Raw genomic sequence first — 13,361 nt, forward strand, 5'->3', positions numbered from 1 at the left:
CTATGAAATACTAGTTTACCACAAGAGGTGTCATCTCCTGCCTAACAAAAGAAGGCCAATAGGCACCAGACGAACCAATGTGGAACATCAGTGGACAAAAGACTGTTTGCTCCGCCTACACCCATGAAGAGGAGAGGTGCACAAATACTCATCCCATCAGTCTGAACTCTGGGGGGAAGGGAACAAAAATCCCTGACCCTGATAAAAATCCCAGGGGGATCTGTATCACTATGCTGCTTGGAACTTGGAGAGGGCAATATTTCTAAGTATAAGCAAGGGATCTAAGCATAAGCAAGCTGCTTAGAGTGGGTTAGCCCAAAAAGGCAAATAGCAAAAAGCACATCACAGTAGCTTCTATTACTTTTTGAAACCTAAGACTAAATCATTTGTGTGTGTATGTTTACCTGCTTTAACCTTGTAAATAACTCATTTCTTTTTCCTAGTTAATATCTGTAGTCAGGTTATCACAGGATTGGCTACAACAGGGGTGGCCAACCTGTGGCTCCAGAGCCACATGCGGCTCTTCAGAAGTTAATATGCGGCTCCTTGTATAGGCACCAACTCTGTGGCTGGAGCTACAGGCACCAACTTTCCAATGTGCCAGAGCGTGCTCACTGCTCAACTCCCTGGTTCTGCCAGAGGCCCTGCCCCAACTCCATCCCTTCCCGCCCCCTCCCCTGCCATGCACTCACTCCTCCCCCTTCTCCCCCAAGCCTCCTGCATGCCATAAAACAGTTGATTGGGAGGTGCGGGGAGGTGCTGCTGGTGGGCGGGAGAGCTGCTGATGTATTACTGTGGCTCTTTGGCAATGTACATTAGTAAATTCTGGCTCCTCAAGCTCAGGTTAGCTACCCCTGGGCTACAAGCATTGTCTTTGATGAGAGATCTAAGGTACAACTGACCTGGGTAAATGACTCACTCGTCCTTTGGGAATGGGAGTAACCTGCATATTGTTGTGATTTCTGGTGTAAGACACCATTTATCACAAAGGCAAGTTTGCCTGGGTGGCAAGATAGACTGGGGTACCCAAGGGGACTGTCTGTGACTCCATGGTTAGGCTGCTGTAGTGCTTGGAGTTCATACCTGTTACCTGGTTAGTGAAAACCTAAGTATAGAACTCACAACCAATTTGGGGTTTATGCCCTGCTTCTTCTTCCTGCCCCAAGGTTGACACTCATGTTTGTAAGCCACTTCAGACAGCTTGATACTTTTTCAAGAGAGACATGCCTGGTATGAGTCCCAAATACTGTATGGGATTTCTCCTTCTCCCAGAATCCTGAACATGGGGCTTCTCGCTTGTGTCCAGTGATGGATTTTTATCTCATACAGGGTCTTTTTGTTCTAGCCAGCCATTTCCCTCTGCTCCAGTATTGAGGGGAACTATGAGTCAGCATATAGTCCAGGCCTGAGAGGAGACTGAGGGAGTTCCACTAAAATGCAGACCTCTGTGCAATCACAGGCTTGACACATGCTACAGCTGGCCTTCCACCTTCTTTCTCTTCCTGATTTATTGTCCCTTCCCAGCTCAGTGCGGAAGCTCTGTTCATGCCATTCCCTTCACCATCAAACCCAGTCCTCTCATTTCCGGCAATACTTATCTCCCTCAGCCTATAGCATTTAGACACAATGAAGCAAGAAATTTAGTGCGCCTCTCTCACATTTCAGAGTTTCTTTTTGGTAGTTCTGATGGTATGAAATACCACAAAGATCCAGGTACAAAATTCTATTTCTCTTAAAATGTACCAGGTACAACGGTGATGTAATATCTGTAAAGAATAGGACAGAATGGTGTCATTTAGCTGCCAACCTGAGTAAGGGACAGTGTGCCATTGTATGGGCCCATGGGGAACACATGGACAGACTATGGCTTCTGGTTCCCTTGAGAGATCGTGCCTGCAAACAGCTCAGCATGCAGGGAATTGTGCACAGTCCACAATCCTTGAACATGCTACAGCTTTTTCCAACTCCCACACATTGTAGCCATCTCACTTGGTGGACTGGCGTGCAGATGTGAATTTACCATGGCCATACCACCTACCAGCCCCTTTTGGGGTGATGAGAATCCCAGGGACCTCCAAGGGAGAAGTTTCTGTGTTCTCCTGAGTGCAGGAACCATTTCTGTGACAGGATGTTACACAAGCTACGCAAAGGAGGAGATTACGTGCACTCTTCTCTTGCCCCTGCCTATCCTAGGCACACTCTGATTCACAAATGAACATGTAAAGCAGAACAACTGAGCTAGAGCAGACAGTTGCCTTGCGTGGCTGTAGAAGTACTCCCTGTCAGACAGTGGTGAGTAAAAGAATGCAGCTGTTCTCTGTTTCTTGCGACCCATGAAAGAAGATTATTACATGTGCTGAGGGAAAACCTTTCCAATTATCTATGTATGAAGAAAGTTAATTTCAAAAGTAACTCTTGGGAACCCTCCCAAGAATTTCATTCTGTGATGAGTGAGTTTATAACATTGACTGTTGTAATAAACTGAATCTAAAGCAGACATCCACATCTTTGGTTACATAACATCCACCACAGAATACAGAAGGGAATGAAACAGGTGATGCTTTCCTAGTTATCTGAGTCCTCATTTTATTCAGCTGATCAGGGGAATAAAAAGGAGTCAGGCTCCTCTCTCTCCCCTCACCCTCTCTGGCCTACATGAATCCTGGGTTCTGCTCTGTGGATACAACCTCCTGCAAGCAAGTAGCTGGGGTATGGACTGAGCATTGGCTCACTTCCCTCCATTTGCTTCCCTAGAATGAGAGGAGAGTAAGGTACACCCTTTAAAGGGCTGCAGTAATTTACTTCCCTGGATCAAGAGGAAAGCAATGGGAAACTGTGACTCTTCGAGTCACAATTTCTTCCCAGGGATGCAGCTGAGGTAGAGAAGTCATGAACAACCCCAGGTTAAGCCTCAATCTATCCCTTGATTTGGCTGGAAAAAAAAAAGAATACTGATATGCTCAAAGTCTGGTATTTATCTTCTAGATGATTAGGGCTTGTCTTCACTGCAACAGTCAGTTCGAATTAGTACATTCGAGTCATTCCACTTCAGCTAGTTTAGCTCGAGTGACTGACCAGACCACTGTACGAAACACCAGAGCTACATAGAGTGATTCGCTTAGCAGCACAGTGTTACTGGATTAGCAGCAGATGAATTGTTGCAACTCAGACTCCTATATTCCCACTGCATTATTAGCTCCAGGATCAGCAGCACTGGAGCTCTGACTTCCTTGGGTCAGCTAGCTCGAGCTTAGAGCATCACGTAACTTGATGTAGAGACTTTTGTGTGTAGACAGGAAGTCTACACAAGTCAGTTTAGTAGCAAAACTCAAGTTATAGCTCGAGCTAACAATGCAGTGAAGACAAGCTCTTAGTTAAAGCCTTGCCAGTTCTCGTGATTTTTTCATGAGTTTTGTGGCACTTGATGTTTTACTTTAAGCTCCAACTCCTGGAGACAAGTGCCTGTGATAGATCTCAAACTTTCATAAATAAGGGAAGTTTCTAGGCTTCATGGTTGCAGAGAAAAGCTTGAAAATGTGACCTGAGTGTATCCTAAAGTATCAGAAACCAGGAGGCAAACAGTGATTTCCTAACAGGGCTGGATGGGGTATAATGCAGCTCATCCTAAGCACCCTCACTTTTCTTCTGTCCTACCCAGCTCTGTGGAGGTGACTAATACCCTTCCCCTTTCATGTAGGAGAGGGGAGGTCTCTTCTGTGTATGGAATGGTGCAGCAGGGTGTTGATCCCACCCAAAGAAAGGACAATTTGACATAATAAGTGTTTCAGTTGTCTTATTTCTTCAGTGTTTTGATTTTAATTTCTTACATCCTTACCACGAAAACAGAGTTACATAGGAAATGTTGTCTTAATTAGCCAAATTGCCAGGCTGAAGACTCATTTAGGTTATTTTGTTGTTATGCCTGTAATATCATGTGTTCCTGACTCTGCCAGCTGAGAGACTGACTGGACTTTTGATGAGTTACTTGAAATGTAAATTTTCTACAATCAAAAATGTTTACGGTCTTCTAATAGATAGGTTCAACAAACCTGGGTTCTGCTCAGAAATCTACTACTCACACAGCAGTTAATCTTAAACAAATCACTTCATCTCTCTGTGCTTCAATGTCCACCTCAATGTCAGACTTATGGGTCCATCCTAAAATAAACAAGACTCTCTTTGTGAGAAATAGCTGGGAACACTTTTGCAATCTCTCTCTCAAGGGAATTCCCAGGTTACACTATGTTCCTGACCAAGAAGATATTACTCAATCTGACTAAGTGGGAGAGCAGCCATTGGGGGCTCTCGACAGCCACAGCAAACTATAAACCATACAGCAGTGCACTATAACTCTGTCCCAAACTAGCCACAATGTGGAAAGCCACAGTAGCTTGACAAGGCGGCCTCCAAAAGGAGATGAAAGACCGAGGTAATAGCAGAAAGATCACCAAGAGAATATATAGGAAAAACATCTTCAGATCTGAGCCTCAATCAGTTTTTGCATTAGCTGAAAAGTTATTTGAGGGCTGAAAAACTATTTCCCAACAGTCTATAAGTTCTTATCTAAATTCAGCAGTGCAGATTGGACAGCACTGGCAGTAGATTGTGGGCTGTGACTGAGTAGTACTTTATTATATATCTCTACATATTCAATAGATCTTGCCAAGATTTTCCTCTCATGAGCCCCACGTCTGATCCAGTCCCTCTGAAAGCTTATTCAAGTTTTATTGGGATGTGGAAGCAATCTTGTAAAAAGGCTGATCATTGAGGCAGTGTTCCCAACCTTAAACTACATCAATAGTTCATACGGTATCTCAGATTTATTTTTTAAACGGTCAATAATTTATATACATTAGTACCACGATGACTGACAGCAAGCATATAAATTAATCTGATGCGGAATAGTCATTTGAGATAGAAAGAAAATACTCTGGGCAAAAACTCTAGGCAATTATGTACATAACAAAGCACCAATTTACTTGTTCCAGCAGTTACAATCAATGGAATATATTCATAAATGTAGATGAAGTACTAGAAATGGTTTCGAGATTTCCAAGCCTAAATTTAGGTTTGGCACTTTGTTGTTAATATAACTAGAGAATGTTTTGGAAACACTCCATTACAGTCACCAAGGTGAGGTCCCAGTTTCACAGGATTTAAAGGGAGACTATCAACTTAAAATCTAGTCACTTTAAAAAAAATGGGTTAAAAGTAGCTTACTACCCCAACCCTAAGTGCACTTGCCTATATCTGTGGTTTTATGGGGGTGGTGTTGGTGTTTGCCTTCCCCTGTTTCTGAGTGAAAGACCCACAAAAGCTGCAGGAAAAGCGGACTTTCTGACTATATAGTGGAAACAGCGAAAGAGACTATGTAGAAAGTGCTGTCAAATATACAAAATAAACAGTAAATGCATCCGATGAAGTGAGCTGTAGCTCACGAAAGCTTATGCTCTAATAAATTTGTTAGTCTCTAAGGTGCCACAAGTACTCCTTTTCTTTTTGCGAATACAGACTAACACGGCTGCTACTCTGAAACCAGAAAATAGATAATATCATTTTAACTTATTTCAGTCAGTTATACTAATATTAAATGTTCCTTGTAACTACACAAAATGGAAAATTTCCGGATAGAAGTATGATTTCTAACTCAACAGTGGCGCATTAATTTTATGTTGTTTAGAAATTTGGTAACATCTGTGAATGGCATTGCGATTCATTTTCCTTTGAGTCACTGGTTATGTTGTGAGTGTGTCTCATTCACTCTTCCTTCCTTTAACCCAGATTTCCAAAGAAACAAGAGATCAATCTTGTAAAATATTTAAAATCAAACTTTGCCACTGTAAAGTCTCGTACTGTATTTAATTTTTCTGAACCCCACAAGGAATCGGCAGCCCCCCAACCTGAGGCAAATACTCACGAACAACCACACAATAGAAACACCAACCCAGGAACCATCCCCTGCAACAAATCCCACTGCCAACTCTGTCCACATATCTACTCAAGCGACACCATCACAGGACCTAACCACATCAGCCACACCATAAGGGGTTCGTTCACTTGCACATCCACTAACGTGATATATACCATCATTTGCCAGCAATGCCCCTCTGCCATGTACATTGGCCAAACTGGACAGTCTCTACACAAATGAATAAATGGACGCAAAGCGGACATCAAGAATTATAATATTCAAAAACCAGTGGGAGAGCATTTTAACCTCCCTGAACACTCAATTTCAGACTTAAAAGTGGCCATTCTTCAACAAAAAACTTCAAAAACAGACTTCCACAAGAAACTGCAGAACTGGAATTCATTTGCAAACTTGACACCAACAAATTAGGCCTGAATAAAAACTGAGAATGACTGGGTCACTACAAGTAGTAATCTCCCATCAACTGTTGAGTATGGGCCATTCACCGTGATGGAATTGGCATAGTTAAAAATTACTTTTTGTAGTACTACTCTGTTGACATTCACACCTTCTTGTCAACAGTTGGGAATGGGACACATCCACCCTGACTGAATCATTGACCCTCCCACTTGGTAAGGCAGCTCCCATCCTTTCTTGTGCTGTATATTTATGCCTGCCTACTGTAATTTTCACTCCATACATCTGATGAAGTGGGTCATAGCCTACGAAAGCTTATGTTCTAATAAATTTGTTAGTCTTAAGGTGCCACTTGACTCCTCATTGTTTTTGTTGAAACAGACTAACACAGCTACCTGTCTGAAACTCTTATGCTCAAATAAATTTGTTAGTCTCTAAGGTGCCACAAGTACTCCTTTTCTTTTTTCTGTTATAAGGGAGGACAAGCTAATTGCCTTATGTTAATCAGTGTAACTGGATTACGTGTGCATGCATAGTAAATAGAATATTAACTTCAGAGTGATGGGACAGTGTGTGCTCAACAAAGAAGAATCCTCAGTCACATGCTGTGCTCAAAACATTTAACAGCCCATTTCAGCTATAAAAGTGAAACCTCTGGCCTGATCCTTTCATCTCTAGGCTGCTGAACTTTCAAAAGGGAAAGTTTAAATCATGCGACTGAGATCTTCCAAACAGTCATTTGGAATTCCCTGGAAAATATATGGAAAGACTTTAACAGACTTTACGTCTAAGCTGCTCTGGATTTTGCCCTGTTGAGATAGTTTCAAATAAACTTTTCCAAACCAACAGATATAACATCACTCCTATAATCCTGATCTGTGAACACTGAAAAATCACTCGTATGTATGTATATGATTCCTTAACCATTAATAACTCTTTTCTTTCATTAATAAATCTGTAGCTAGTTTACTAAGGATGGCTAACAGTGTGATATCTGGGAAAGATCTGAGGGGAAGTGTCTGACCCTTTGGGATTGGTAGAACTTTAAGTATGGTGAATAGGATTTTCAATAACCCCTCACTATATTAGACTTGGTTGGATGGGAACCAAGGGCTGGAATACCTAAAAGGGGTTGTGTTTGGCGTATTGTAACCAGTGTGGTAATACAGAAGTTCTTTTGTTATTGGCTTGGTGAATCTAATTATAGAATAAATCACCAGTTTAGGGGATTGTTTGTCTATTTTTTGCAGTCTGCCCTGAGTGTGGCATTCTCTGGGTATCCCAACCCAACACCTGGTCACAGAGGCACAATCTGTTCCCAAGTTGCCCATTGTGCAGGGGCTGCAGATACTGCTGTCTGCTCCCTTTCAGTATAGTACGCTCACTCTAAGCTGGTGTGGAATGGGAAGCCATGGTCGTACCTCTTCCTGAACCCTTTGGAAGTGGTATTGATTATATTTACTGAGAGAAAATTTCACTCATTCATCTGCTAGCAATAGAATTCTTCTAACTGACTCTTGAAGAGCTTTATTATTTGTGCCTTCTTCCTTGGAAAGCTGCTCCATGAATATATAATAGCACTAACAACCAGAAACAGATCAGTTCCATATGACTTATGGTTCAAATTCTTTCCAAAACATATAGGATGGGGTTTTCAAAAGTGCTTAATGTTGACCTAACTCTGATCCTATTGATAAATTTCCTATTTAGATGGGAGCAGAGTTAAGTCAATCCTAAGATCTTTTGAAAATCCTATCCATGCAGTAAAAAGACCACAGTCACATTTAAAATAACTTCAACACAGAACTGTAAATTTGTGACAGGGAAGGGCAAAATCTTCACAATGAAGGAACTGATTTGCATCTCCTTCTAAAAGATGGTGTCTTTTGAAACTAAGGCCAATTTTAATATAATGGGGGAGGGAAAAAATTTAGAGAAAAGAAAATAATTATGACAACACTATGCAGGGATAGATGCCAAAGAGTCATCTCGGAGGCTGAAGATAAGATGGACATGTAGGAAACCCTAGATAACACTGAACTTGCTGGATTTTTCCCTCCTTGTATCCATATGCAGACTGTGAGATTTATAGACTACAAAACTAAAAATGCCAAACAAATATTCTTCAAATATAGGGAAACCTGTATTAGATCAAATAGTTCTTTGGTTAAAACTTCTGGCAGAGCTCTATGAGGAAACTTGCACACTGCTTCTGTGGCCAGTACCATTAGTTTCTCCTGTCCACATGCAGTACAATTTTCTCACTATAGGCAGAGCTATCATTAAGGTTGCTCAACACTTTCCATTGTAAGAACCTGTTTTCAGTTGCTTAAAACTTTGCCAAACTTTAACCATTTCCCATGCCAGATGTCTGCCTAATGCTCAATTTTCTGGGAAAGTTTCAGCACAAATGGTTCAGATGTTTCTGAGAATGAACTTTGTGAATAATATGTAGTTTTGCCATGTTAAAAAATTGTTACAATTTTTTAGATGAGAAATTGTAGCGCCTCCATTCTCTGGAGCAAGGGCTTGAAATTTGGCAGGGGAATCATCTTGATGTTCGGGATGTAACTTTTGCTACTCCTGTTAAAAAATACTCAAATTCTGACAAAGTTATAAACTTTGAAAAATGTGTTTGTATATGCTCAGTAGAGACTTCTTAGAGTTTGGTGGCTAAAATCTCCAAAGATTCTGTCTGCACTGAGCATACTCCAGCCATAGGATGCAGGGGCTGAGCAAAACTTTTCCTCTTATCTACATTAGTGTACATCAGGAGTAACTCCAGTGAAGTCAATTAAGTTACAATAGTGTATAATTAGTGAAGTCAGAGGAGAATCAGGTCCACATATACTGACATGAATGTATGCACTGATATAAATATATCCTCTTAAACATTTATTTGGCTGGGAGTCTGAAATGTATCAAACTTCTAAGAGTTAAAAGTAACAGTTCATAAATAAGAAAAATATAATAACTATTGGACCTTATCTTCAGCTGATAGAAATGTGCACAGCTCTATTGCCTTTAATGGAGCTAAATTGATTTACTCCAAGTGAGGATCAATATTTATACTTGTTGGTCTATATTTAATTTTGTAACAAACTGAAATGATTCATACCAGCAAGCTGCTATAACCATTACTGTTGTCACTTTCTACATATTTACTGCGCTCTGCCACATGGCACAACAAGGGAAAGAATCTCTTTGGGATCCATCTGTTCAAAATTGCTCTACTTAAGATTTGTAGAGCCATTTTCATCATCCCATTAATTTTCTTGGATAAAAAGCACTGTTGTAGCTGTTCACTACTGCATGCACAAACACCTTGTAAGCAACAAATGCTGGGATTTCATGTGCTTTATAACATAATGATCCCTTTGGCAAGATTACTTTGTTAAAATAATCAAGAGTTGTTTATTTTTAAGATTATCCCACAAGGGCCAGTTCTACTAGACAAAACTGAAATGGATATCACCTAGGTTTTAATCGCTCCAGATAGAAGGCTACAGTGCATTCAGCCAAGAACTCAAGGGAATGGTAATGCAAAGAGAAAATGAAAAGACAGGAAATTAATCATGGATCCCAAAACACAGTTTCTCAACAGGCCACTTTCAGGAGTCTGGGAACTGTTGATGTTAAATGTTACTTTAATTTAGGAGTTTGCCTGTGCTACTGGTATATGCAAGCTTAAATTTAGAATTATGGGTCAGATTTCATTTTATACTATAACCAGTAATTGTAAAGTAGGCACAATTACAAAAAAAAACATGTTTTAAAATATTGTACACATTGTTTAGAATCCTGTACCCATTTTGGTTTGGTTTTTAAATTTTATGTTTAAAATCTGGCGCAAGTGCACCTTACAGAATTCTGCTACATACATTTAATACAGTGCTTTTATTGTAATAAATTATTTTTGTAACTATCTCAATTCATATATATTAAATTGAAATAATTGTTTTAACAGTGTAAATAAACTTAGGGGTCCACATTTGATGTGCACAGCAGCTATCTGCATATATACATATACACATACATATTATATATTATAATGTTTTGTTCTGTTTTTTGGGGAGATCATTATTAAGGTTGCCCGATAAGCCATTTGGGCTGAAACTTTCCATGTTGAAACTGGTATTTGGAGTTGGAGTGAACTGAAGAAATGGTTGGTTGGAGAGGACTAGGAGTTGAGGAAGGACGACACTGAAATCGGACAAAGAGCTAGCAGGGGATACTGTGACCAACTAGGCAAGGAAACTGGGAGTAGGAATAGAGGGCACAGAAAAAAGTGATGGGGGAGGAGGGAGAAACAGATCTGATGAGAAGCAGTAACTTTGGCAGTCTCCTATTGCTACACACTGCTGTTAAAGTTCTTCTCTTGTGACTGGATCTGTCACAGATAGCTATACCAAGCTGCACTGAAGTTGTTGGGGCTCCATACAAGTGTTATCTGATTGCATAATTCGGGCCCAAGTAATGCAATCCATACAGAAATGAACACCTCAAGCTTAGAATATAGTTTATGGAAAGAGGATGAAGAGAAACTATTGGTGCAGTCTACTTTTTGCAATAAAATACATTATAATATGAGCATGGAACCCAAAACACAGTTTCTCAACGGTTTCTCTCCATACCCTACATATGTTCAGTGGTTAATACAGATGCTGTACCAGGTAGAAACAGAGAATCATATATGTGCTATTCAGGGAAAAAATGAATTTGTTTTATGAGCTACCTAACTTGCAAGTGACTGGAGAAGAACCTATTAAACACATGAATCATCTGGAATCACATAACTGTCAAATTTGGGATTTCCTTGCAACTTCCTCTAATGCATCTCTTATTGACCACTAGATGGACCACTGGCCTGGCTGAGTATGGCAGTTCTTACATCATGAATGTTCGCAAAAAGAAAAGGAGTACTTGTGGCACCTTAGAGACTAACAAATTTATTAGAGTATAAGCTTTAATGGGTGCCATTGTTTCATGTTCTCTGTGTGTGTATATATCAATCTCCCCTCTGTTTTTTCCACCAAATGCATCCGATGAAGTGAGCTATAGCTCACGAAAGCTTATGCTCAAATAAATTTGCTAGTCTCTAAGGTGCCACAAGTACTCCTTTTCTTTTTGCGAATACAGGCTAACATGGCTGCTACTCTGAAACCTATCATGAATGTTGTAATTGATTCTGTATTATTCTAAATGGTTAAAAGATGGTACTGTGAATAATATTTATTTCCTATGTATAATACAGTAGTAAAATGTCATTATTTATATAATTAAAGAGCCAATGAACATTAGATATTTTTAAAAATTATGCTTGACAATATTCTGTTCATTTTACTCACACACGTAGTCTCATTGAAGTAAATGTTTGAAAGAGAATGGCAGTCAGGATTTCGTCCCCTAGCATATTTCAAAGCATAATCACCAAATCTAGGGGCAGATCTTCAGCTGGCATAATTTGTCATAGTGCCATTGATTTCAAAGGTGATGACACTATAACCATTTATACAAGCTAAGGAGTTGGCCCCTGGTTCTGAGAAGGCTCACACATTGGCTTTTTTAGTACTAAATATTTTCCACATTAATTTCCATAATATGTTCTGATCTGGACCCTGGGTTTTTTTTTAAGAAATGACTGTGACTAATACTGACAACTGACCATATGTTTTCTATTTCAGGGGATATCTGCAGAAAGACTATACTGTACATAAATGGACTTTAGGGGAAACTTCTTTTCACTTGTACAAGACAGACATTCTTCAGATGTAAGATGTACTCCCCAAATACAAGACTATATTCCTCCTCATTCTTTTCACAGGAGTTTTATTTGTAGTGCCTTGTCAGTTTGCTTTTAGACTAATGATTTGCACACAACCCTGCCAAATCCAAGATGATGCCCATGCCATATTGGTCATCAGCATTTTGCTGTTGCTTCCTTTCTTCAGCATTCTGTTTTTAACTAAAGAATAATTAAATTAAAATGAGAAAACAGGGGAGACATTTGATATCTTAAATATTTAAACCATGGGGATCCTTTCATTACTCTTCTCAATGGGGGAGATGGGTGGGGAAGCTTTCACTCCCCTTTCCAGATGGGAAACAATGTTATTTCTAATGCACAGCATTCCTGATTAAAAAAGAAAAGCTAGGAAATTCAAAGCTAAGGCTAGTCTCTAACCTTAACTCCCATGCCTGCACTTAGTATCATTAATATAGACATCCTGATATTTAACTCTTTGTCATGCGTCTAGGCTGATATATGATCAGGACACCATTTGTCTCGATACTGTAGGGTTCCTTGCCAGGCATCCGTTGGCACAGGGCTGGCAGGCTCCCTACCCAGCTCCATGCAGCTCCCTGGAAAAGGGCAACAGCTTCCTAGGTGCAGGGATGGCCAGGGTGGTGCTGCGTGCTGCCCCCGCCATGAGCACCTGCTCTGCAGCTCCCATTGGCTAGGAACTATGGCCAATGGGAACTGCAGGGGTGGCGCCTGTGGGTGAGGCAGCGTGCAAAGCCGCCTGGCTGAGCCTCCACCTAGAACCCAGAGGGAGCTGTCACACTTCTGGAGAGCCGCCCAAGGTAAGCGCCTTGCTGCACCCCCTCCAGCACCTCAACCCCCTGCCCTAGCCCTGAACTCCCTTCCATACCTAAACTCCCTCCTGGAGTCAGCACCCGGAACCTCCTCCCATGCCCAACCCCCTGCCCTTGCAGGGGGGACCAGAGCCAGGGCTGTGTGCCCCCAGCTTGTGGCAGAAGCCGGGGCCATGCGCCCCCAACCCACGACTTGCGGCAGGAGCCGGAGCTGTGTGTCCCCGACCAACCTGTGGCTTGTGGCGGGTGGCTTGTGGCGGGACTGCTGCCGGGGCCTTCAGCCGGGGCTGGGGCCACGTGCTCTGACCTGCAGATTGAGATGGGGACCAGAGCTGGGGCCATGTGCCCCTGACTGACCCAAGGTTTGCGGCGGGTTGCTTGCGGTGGGACCTCCACCAGGGGCTGCAGCCAGAGCTGCGTGCCACCAACCCGCAGC

The 13,361-nt window shown here is 41.3% G+C and overlaps 1 protein-coding gene across 4 annotated transcripts in view; it reads right to left on the reverse strand.

The window, feature by feature from the left end:
• The window catches only part of BBOX1 (gamma-butyrobetaine hydroxylase 1), a 78,149-nt gene that overhangs the window by 39,042 nt on the left and 25,746 nt on the right, over nt 1-13,361 (reverse strand). The window lies entirely within an intron of this gene.

Source organism: Dermochelys coriacea, chromosome 6 (assembly GCF_009764565.3).
Source record: "Dermochelys coriacea isolate rDerCor1 chromosome 6, rDerCor1.pri.v4, whole genome shotgun sequence".
Classification (NCBI taxonomy): domain Eukaryota; kingdom Metazoa; phylum Chordata; order Testudines; family Dermochelyidae; genus Dermochelys; species Dermochelys coriacea.